Source organism: Anomalospiza imberbis, chromosome Z, assembly GCF_031753505.1.
Source record: "Anomalospiza imberbis isolate Cuckoo-Finch-1a 21T00152 chromosome Z, ASM3175350v1, whole genome shotgun sequence".
Taxonomy (NCBI): Eukaryota; Metazoa; Chordata; class Aves; order Passeriformes; family Viduidae; genus Anomalospiza; species Anomalospiza imberbis.
The window spans coordinates 20118565-20127564 of NC_089721.1; the positions used below are offsets into that span (position 1 = coordinate 20118565).

The following is a 9000-nucleotide window of genomic DNA, read 5'->3' on the forward strand; positions in this document are numbered from 1 at the left end:
GTTTTATTGTATAAAACAATATTTCAGGGTGAACCTCATTCAGGTAAAAATAGTGAGCTCATTTGGTGACTATTTTAGTGTCCTCGCCCCAAACAGTATCCATATAGATACATTTTTATGAACTGCAACATTTTAGAAAATAAACTTATACAGGAAGTCGTACATAGATTCTTAGTATAAATGTTTCTTTGCTACAATTAGAAATGTTTCTAGGAGGGATAGTTGTTTTACTCTGAATTCTAGTACTACGTATAAACCATTTGGGCAACTGTAGCTCAGAAGCTCTGGGCAGGATGACAAACTTACTGAGCACAAAGCATATTACTCTATGTCTTAACTAGTTTCCTCGTGTTTGCTGACCATGGACACAAACAGCTAAAGTAGTCTTGGCTTCAGGCCTTTGAATCCTTTAACATGTTAGCTAAAAACTTTTAAGATTGGGAAGCGTTCTCTTTTGTTTAAATAAATATTCATATTGAACTTGAATTTAGAATTGTGAGATATATTTGGAGGTATTTGGGTATACAAAAAAAAAAAAAAAAAAGCAGAAATCTTGCTTTTTACTGAAATACATATAGAAGACAAAGCAAGAAGTTAACAGTGTTTCTGTAATATGAGCTTTTTATTACCTGAACATTTGGATGTATATGCTTGACAATGTCTTTGTTTTGGTTTGGTGGGTTTTTTTCAAGTAATTTTACCTGATCAGTGAAGATCTGAAGACTGTAACCTATCTTATTTAGAAATATCCCAGCTGTGTTTGTGGAGAGAATAAACCTGTTTAAGAATTATATATAAAACAGTGTTATGAATCACATAAATACTGTAAAATTTAAATGTTGTATATAATTAATTTCAATTGATCATAGAGTTGAAAAAGTAGTAATGATGAACTTGCATTTATATGTGCTATACTTTCTGTGCTTGTACGGAGAAAAGTTTTTTATGTGCACAAGGGCTTCATTTTTAGTTCCATCAAATAAAAGTTTCTAGGGGTACTTAAAGGTAATGGTGCTATTGAGACCCAGTATCTTTCACTGACTTTTCCTTGTAAATAGTCTGAATTCAGACTGCTTACAAATCTCACCTTCCCTTGCAGGAGGAGATCTAACAGCATCTCTAGAAATGACCCTAGGCTATGTATGTTCAATTGTGCCTGGTACATTGCATTTCAGAGGGAGAATGCATATCAAAGTGTACTTTCAGTTGGAAAATGCATCCCTTTTGAATTGACCTCTTTTGATGAGCCTCTAAAACAAAATTCACAGTGATTCATTTAGCTTCAAGTAGGGCTTTGAGGCTACTTCTGCCCAGCAATGCAATATTGCCAAGAATGTCTTCATTTAAATAAGAAGAGCCTTGCCAAACTGCAGGACCCCCACAAGCAGCTCTGTCTGTTATACAGATGCGGGGCTTATCCTCACACAAACCCCCTTACTTCTGCAAGACCCTGTGAACGTGACTACCCGATTATTTTAGTTTTAGATTTAGAAATAAAACTAGAAAACTTAATGTCAGCTTGACATCCTTCATAATGTCCAGGCCAGTTTCCTGCCTGGTGAACACAGGTGGGCAGAGAGATCAGAGAATATGAATGCAGTGAGAGTAACACCCTAAACTTGCTCAAAACATGGGAGGGATGGACAGTGAGAAGAGTAAGATTAATTATCTATTAAACCTGAGATGAGGAATCTTAGACTCATCAAATTGATTATGGAAATGCTGTAGCAGAATGGATCACCTCAATTTTTCCAGGCAAATAAGATGAAACAGATGCTATCCTCATTAAGATTAACGTAGAAAATAATGAACACAAATCCAATAAAGTTCCACACAAGAACAGGAACAATAGTAAACAGAAAAAAAATAGATAAAGCAGATGAGGGAGTTGGGTTTTTTCGGAGTTTTTCCTGGTTTGTCTATTTCCAACTTTCCAAGTCAAGAGAGAGATACCAGAAAGATTAGGTCAGTTTAAAGGGAGCATTTCCCAGCTATATGTATTATAGTTTTTCTGTGTATTCTCATTTTGCTATTTTCCTATTTCCAGAGAAAGTTGTTCAAAAGATCTGAACAATCTGTGAGACTTAGAGAGAGCAAAGCTGAGACAAATTATACAATATGTGGAAAATGTGTATGTGGAAAATCTTTATGAAAAAAATTGGCAAATGGTATTCCTCAAAGATTAGTGTACACTGAAACATATAAAACCTGTGCAGAAAATCTTAGGAAATACATAAGAATTCAGTTATTTTGGTTTTAGAATTAAAAATTGGGAATTAATTCACAGGAAAACCTGGCTATTACCATGCAGAACACTGCAGCATTTTGCAGTCTGGCACTCAGCTCCAGGAATGACACTTCTGGTGCAGAATTAGGCATCTTGATCTCAGGTGCCTGAGTGACTTGTTTAGTTTCTGAATTGAAGGAGGGCACTGATGAGCATCACAGACTACTCATTTAGTATCTGCTGAACCATGTGGTGATTCCCCTTTTATTGATATGCTTCATATAAAAATGTGGACACGTACACCAGTGTCAGAGATTGTAAAACTGGATCTTGAAATGAGCACGGATTTATTTTGAATGGAAAATTTTGGACTTTTCACATTCCTGGACTGTATAGGTGGAAAAGATTTATTAAAGATTCTGGAGCATACTGTGCATGCTGCTTTGGACACAGATTAAAACTTTGTCTAATTTAGATGGTTTTCTGGCATTCTTTCTATCACACTGTCTTGCAATAGTTTATAAATGGAAATATCTTTCATACATTCTCTTAAGACAATGGCTTGAGGAAGAATTGAAAAAAATCCCAGCGCTCACCTCTCCCCTTGTAACTTTTGTGTCACTCCAAAATGCAAAAACTTATTTTGAATACTGTATTTATTAGGGTAATGTGGTTAGTAAATGTGTTTCTTTCCTCCTTCTTCACAAGTAACTTCATTTTTCATTTTTTACAGGATTATCACAGCACTAACATCTTGTGTTTATGGTAAATAGTGTCATGCTTTGAAGGAGTTTATTAAAGTCTCTTCAAAAAGTCCAGCATTTCCCTTTTGTGACTTATTTAGGAATGGTTGGTTTTGCATAAATGTGGTCTGTTCAGTAGTAAGTGCTCTCACCCTCATCTATGTGTCTAACCTGGAAGAGATTACACACTGCAGATTGGTGAGTAGAAAGGAGAAGTGCCACATATGCTTGTCCCATTTTTTGCCCAGATAAATCAAGTTATCTCCTTGTAGGTTCTCTTGGAGTCAAAATCCAGGGCCAGACGAATCTTTTGGTATGACCCAGCAGTTGTTTTTTTGTTAAAAGCAATCCTCAACTCCTTCAGTACAAATGTAAGAGCAATAGCTTAAAACCACCTACCACTTCCCACTAGTTCCCACTGCAAACCACTGGCATTCATACATATAGAAAAGAATTCACTGTGCTGTTGACTTTCACATGGGGGCAGCTCAGGAGTGTACATATATTGTATTTAGCTGCTCTGCTGTGAGACCAGTGATCTCCCATGAGAGAACAGTTATAAAAAGGAGTTGTGGAAAAGAACGGCTACTGGTCCTCTAGTAATGACCACAGCTATTTGTCAAATGAACCTCTCAAAGACCTCTGACATTTATATGAAGCGTGAGAGAAAGAGCAAATACCATGATGCTTGAGATTTATTTAACACCTTCATAGTAATTAGGGAGATTAATATTTTCTTATTCCTCTAGATATTCTTGAAGTACACTCAGTGTTGCTTATATTTCTCTTTGTTATTTGGTAAAAGGATACAGCTACAGTCTAAATATAAAACTAAAGTAAAGGACTTGAAATAAAAGATCAAAGGTCGCAATGTAAGTTTTCCAGCATCAAAAGTATCTTTTTCACATTTATTGAAAACTCAGGTATGCATTAAAATTACAAATAAAATTTTGTTTCTAAGGAGTCAAAAGATTACTTTTCTTAGCTATGGGCTTATATTCTGGGTACAATCTACGAACTGAAATATGAACTGGGTTTAGCATACTTCTGCTCCTGCTAGAGCCATCAGGGGATTATTAACATCAATATGCAAATTATAATGCAAAAGGATAATATTCAATTTTTCTCCAAAGCTTTCAAGATGCCTAATATTGTGATTAAAGTGACTTGTACGGTCTATGCTATCAGTTTGGCATTCTAACATGAAATAACCATAAAACCATTCAGAGATATGAAGATGATGTTGTGGGACTTTTCCCAGATGCTTGGGGACAAAGGAAGTGCAACTTGAGCCTGTGTTTGTATATACACATACTTACATGATGAACCCAGATTAAGAGGCCTCATCCTCTATGTGGTCATCACTGCAAACCCTGGAATGGATTCACACTGGTTCTTGCATCAACCTTCTGAGTTCTTGGAAGGTTAACTTCTTCTAACTTTAGTTTTTCTTTTATTCAAAACAAAAACAAAAACAAAAAAATCCATCACCACCCCCTCTCTGTATTCCCACCATGCCTGAAACTCAATCAATAGTAATAACTTCTGTGTATTATTTTTGTAAACTTTTAAATTAATATTATATCAAGAGATTTTCAGCCATAAAAGTACTCAAAGCAAATAGAGTAACAGCTAAAGAAGTCTATGACCATGGAGAAAATTCTGTACATTTATTTTTAGCTCATTGCATCCACAGTTGCATCTACACAATTTCACTCACAGATTAGGTTATCTGACAATAAATAGAATAAACTTCCATATTAATTATTGCATGAATAGTTTTCTGCATAGAGTTAATTATACACATTACACAACTCTTCCCATACCAATCTTCTGTATAAAGTTGGGCTATTTCACCAACTTAACATTGTATTTACAAAAAAATTCAGATAAACACATAAAGAACACAAATACAGAGATATCCCACCTACAAATGTGTATCTATGATGAATTTTTTCCTGCTGTCTTTAAAAGCAGGTCTTCAAGGTTTGCCTATTTCCCATGCCAACTAGTGCTTGAGTGGTGCAGAAATAAAAGTTTAGTTTTGTGCTTTATCAGATATCATTGGTGTTTCATAGCAGATCAAGTGGGACTGCAGGGGAGGTGTAATTAAGCATTATTTTTTTCATAATTCAAGGATCTGTATAACTCAGTTTAAATTTTGCAAGAACCCATCTTCACTACAGCCGGTACAAATTTTAAGGCCAAAGCATCTTTTGATAAATATACAAAAATGCTGTACAATTTGTAAAAATATATTTTACAGCTATTTTCTCTGCTGCAGGGTTGCTTATTTCCTTAACATTGCCTCATACTTCTTCTGAAGTATTATTTTTAAGCATCCCTGTGGATATAGCCTGTCCTTTCTGTTTAAAGTATAGACACAGGATGTTTCTATTTCTCATCTTCCAAAAGCTGTCCCTGGGCCATTCTTTCTCTCTGTCCCCATATAATATATCTGACTTCCAGAGGTGAGAATTGGGATTCTTTCTGAATAGTCTTGGGGGAGGGTAAAGGGGTAACCTTTGCTCTTGCTCTGCCTCAGAATCTCAGCTTTGCACATGAATGAATACTTTTCTATTGGGGTCTTTCTTTTGGGGGATGAAACAAAAGAAAGAATACCATGGATTTCACTTTGTGCACTGTCTCTGCAAAGGTTTTCTCTGAGACTTCATGAAAAAAAGAAATTCAGAAGCTTGAAATGCCCAGTGTAAAACTTTTTGAACAAGCAGGTTTTCAGGCCAGCATTGATCACGCTGTACTCTACAGTAAATCACAAAAATAATTTTCAAACAAAAATTACTTACTAGCTACATGGTTTCTTACCAAAGATGGGATGTAAAGTGCATTACTGTAATTCTTATGAAGTACAACTGTAGTTTTGAAAATTAAAAGTTATCTGTTGATTACTGCTCTCAAAGAAGTATGGAATCAGGTAGGGGTTTTTGTTGTTTTGGTTTGTTGTTGTTGTTGTTTTGTTTGTTTTTTTGTTTTTTGGGTTTTTTTTCAATTCAAGAATTTGGGGAATTGACTGAACTATGATGTGCAGAAAATAATACTTTTATGTTGAGAACAGGACTCTGGATGGCAAAATGAACATTCTATTAAGTATAACTAGATACTATCAATGTTTTAATCAGAATAATCCTCACTGTGCTTGTGATATGAACATGACATATGTCCTAGTAAATGTGCCTGGATGCATGCATTGCTACTGTAGTATCTTCTGCCCCCTGCTAACATTTAGGCCTCTAAGCCTCTTAGAAACTCCTCCAGGTTTCCATTATATATTTTACATGAAAGACAGGAATTTATCTTGTATGACATAATATAAAAAAGCTGTAGAAAAATGATACCATTTTGTTTGTGTTTTCTTGACTATAACGTATTTAATACTACACTTACGAAATCTCACAGTATTTTCAGGTGAGCCAGTGACACTGATCAGCAATACTGACAATAAACAGCCATCAGCAGTAGGATCAGCAATATATCATGGCTAATCTCATTCTGGCTCCCCCTCGGATCCTGGTTGAGGAGAAAGTGAATTCTTCCCTTGACCTCTGAGACATATTAAGAATATTAATGGTAAATATGTGCATTACTAGTGGTATGTTTATCCAATCCAGCTCTTAGCTTGTTAAAGAACTTTGCACATACAAAAACCAGTTTGCTGCAGATGAGCTGGCAAGATCTTGCAGACTTAGTGACTTCAATATAAATTCATATTAAGTGAATTATACTATTTTAATCAGGTCTGCTTACACAGATTTAAATATAGATTCATTTCATGAAATTATATATAGGTAAAAATGTACTTTTATGTACTAATGATGGTATTGGAAAGCTAGGCAAGGCTACTCTTTAATTATTTTCTATAAAGTAGTGCTTTGCTATATTAAAAAAAAAAAAAAAAAAACAAACACTAAACCTGATCCCGTCCTATGGTGAAAGTACTGTCATTAAATTCAGACTCCTAGCTTTTCTAATCCTTGTTTTTGGACAGGCTTTTTCTAAAACATTCAGATGGTTTGATAGTAGTGAACTTCTAAGCAGCATGTATTTGCAATTGAGAAGTCCTTACACCTGAGAATGGGGAAAGGGCTCTCCTCTTGTTGGTTATGCATTAAGAGTCAGCTTTTCTGACAGGTGTACAGGCCTTTGACATCTAGATTACCCAAATTATTTTTTAACACAAATTATTTTTTTTAAACACATTCAAATTTAACTTGGACTAATTAACTGTATGGTTGGAAAATGCTTTTACCCCTTTTGGAAAATACAAAAGTAATTAAAAGCAATTACCTTTTAAAATACAGGAAGGGTGTGTGTGATATACTTCTTATCCATCTTTATTCCCGTTTTTTTACTAAATTAAACATACCTGACTCTTTTTTTCATAATAATGGTGACAAGATCAGAATCTGTGCAAATATTACAACTTTGTAATTTTTATTTCCCAACTTCACACTTGGTCATCAGGCAATCTTCCCACATCAGGCAGCATAATATTTTAAACCTCTGAGCTATAAAGTCATAGACTGGCCAGCTGGAAGCAAAATAGGTTTCCCCTTACCCATTGCCAATGCTTCTGGACTCAACCAATTCCCTGAAGAAAAATGACTATATACTTGGCACAGAACAGCTGCTAAATTTAAATTCCTCCTGCCTCTATATACTAAGCTTTCTATCTGATTCAACACTAAACTCCTATGATTTGGCCAGCTTCTATTCAGGAAGGGATCTTAGCCATAAATAAATTTACTGAAAATGATTCTTTGCTTTTCTTTCCTTCGTAGGACTAAAAGGAAGTTTCAGTGAAATAGAAAAAGTGGCAGATGCAGCCAACCTAACATGCCATCAAGAAAAATTTGGGCTATTACCTGCACCACTCCACATATGATTGCACTGCTTCATTTCTCTTATGAATTACAGGTGTCTGTAGCAGTGTGCATATTTAACCAGCAAATCTGAACTGAATGCAAATTTTATAGAAAGGTTTGGAAGAAGAAAGTAGTCTGAATGTCACTTTTTTAAAATGAACACAATTTTATTGAGGATTCTCAACTGTTTCTGGGACTATGTAAGACCCATCCAACATCTTATGAAAAATCGTTGTACCCTTCTCTTGTGATTCTTTAAAGTGTCACTAAAATAAGGAAATACTGTCTGTGTGATTCAGCAGACATTTATTCAACCCACATGTTTAAGATTTCTCTGATATCCACATTCTAGAGAAAATTTAGTTGCAGGATTAGTATCTTTATCTCTGATTATGTTATAAACTAGCCATGAGTGTTGCAAGCCTGATGGAAACTGATAGCAGGTGAATAAATATCAATAACTTTAGCTGAAAAAATCAATACTAAAATGCAACTGTTATAGAAGCAGAAGTATATTTCTCTGATATTGTGCACAATGAGTTCTTACTGTATTAATTACTGTATGTGCAATACATGGACTGAGATTTTAACATCATAAAAAGCAACATAATTAAAAAAAAAATTTAGTCTACTAAAAGATATGGAAGTGCTTCTGTGTATTGAGCAATATATAAAAACAGTATCATGCTCTTTGTACTTCATTGTGTATCACCATGCCAAAAAGGAGAAAACAACTTTCTAAAAATGATCGCATCCTGTCTTATCCTTTGTCAATTTTTATTAAAGGAATAGTGATTATAAACAAAAACGATCTACTTTAATTTCTACCTGTTATATAGAAATTAATAAATCATTGTGATGATTACTTACTGCATAAGTTTATTTGAAACAACCTCCATAAAAAAATGAAATTTTGAACTCTTTAACTCTTGTCAGGAAATCAAAGGATTTCCTTAGCTATGCAAAAAGCAGGCATAGATCTTTGAAACAAAACTGTTTTGTGGGAAAATATATCACTAATTAATATATTAAAAATATTCTCTTTGGTCTGAGTAAGCTGAGTTTTGTCTTACACAGAACTGTGTAGTTTGCTGATAATTTACCAAACACCCATATCTGAAAATGTTGTTTCCTATAAGCCTGATCC

At 34.5% G+C, this 9000-nt stretch overlaps 1 long non-coding RNA gene across 1 annotated transcript; it reads left to right on the forward strand.

The window, feature by feature from the left end:
• Positions 1–551: 551 nt before the first annotated feature.
• LOC137464618 (uncharacterized) lies at positions 552–8638 on the forward strand. The gene is made up of 3 exons (XR_010994316.1): positions 552–3168; positions 6388–6558; positions 7770–8638. It is a non-coding gene; the product is annotated as an uncharacterized lncRNA (long non-coding RNA).
• The last annotated feature ends 362 nt before the right edge of the window (positions 8639–9000 follow it).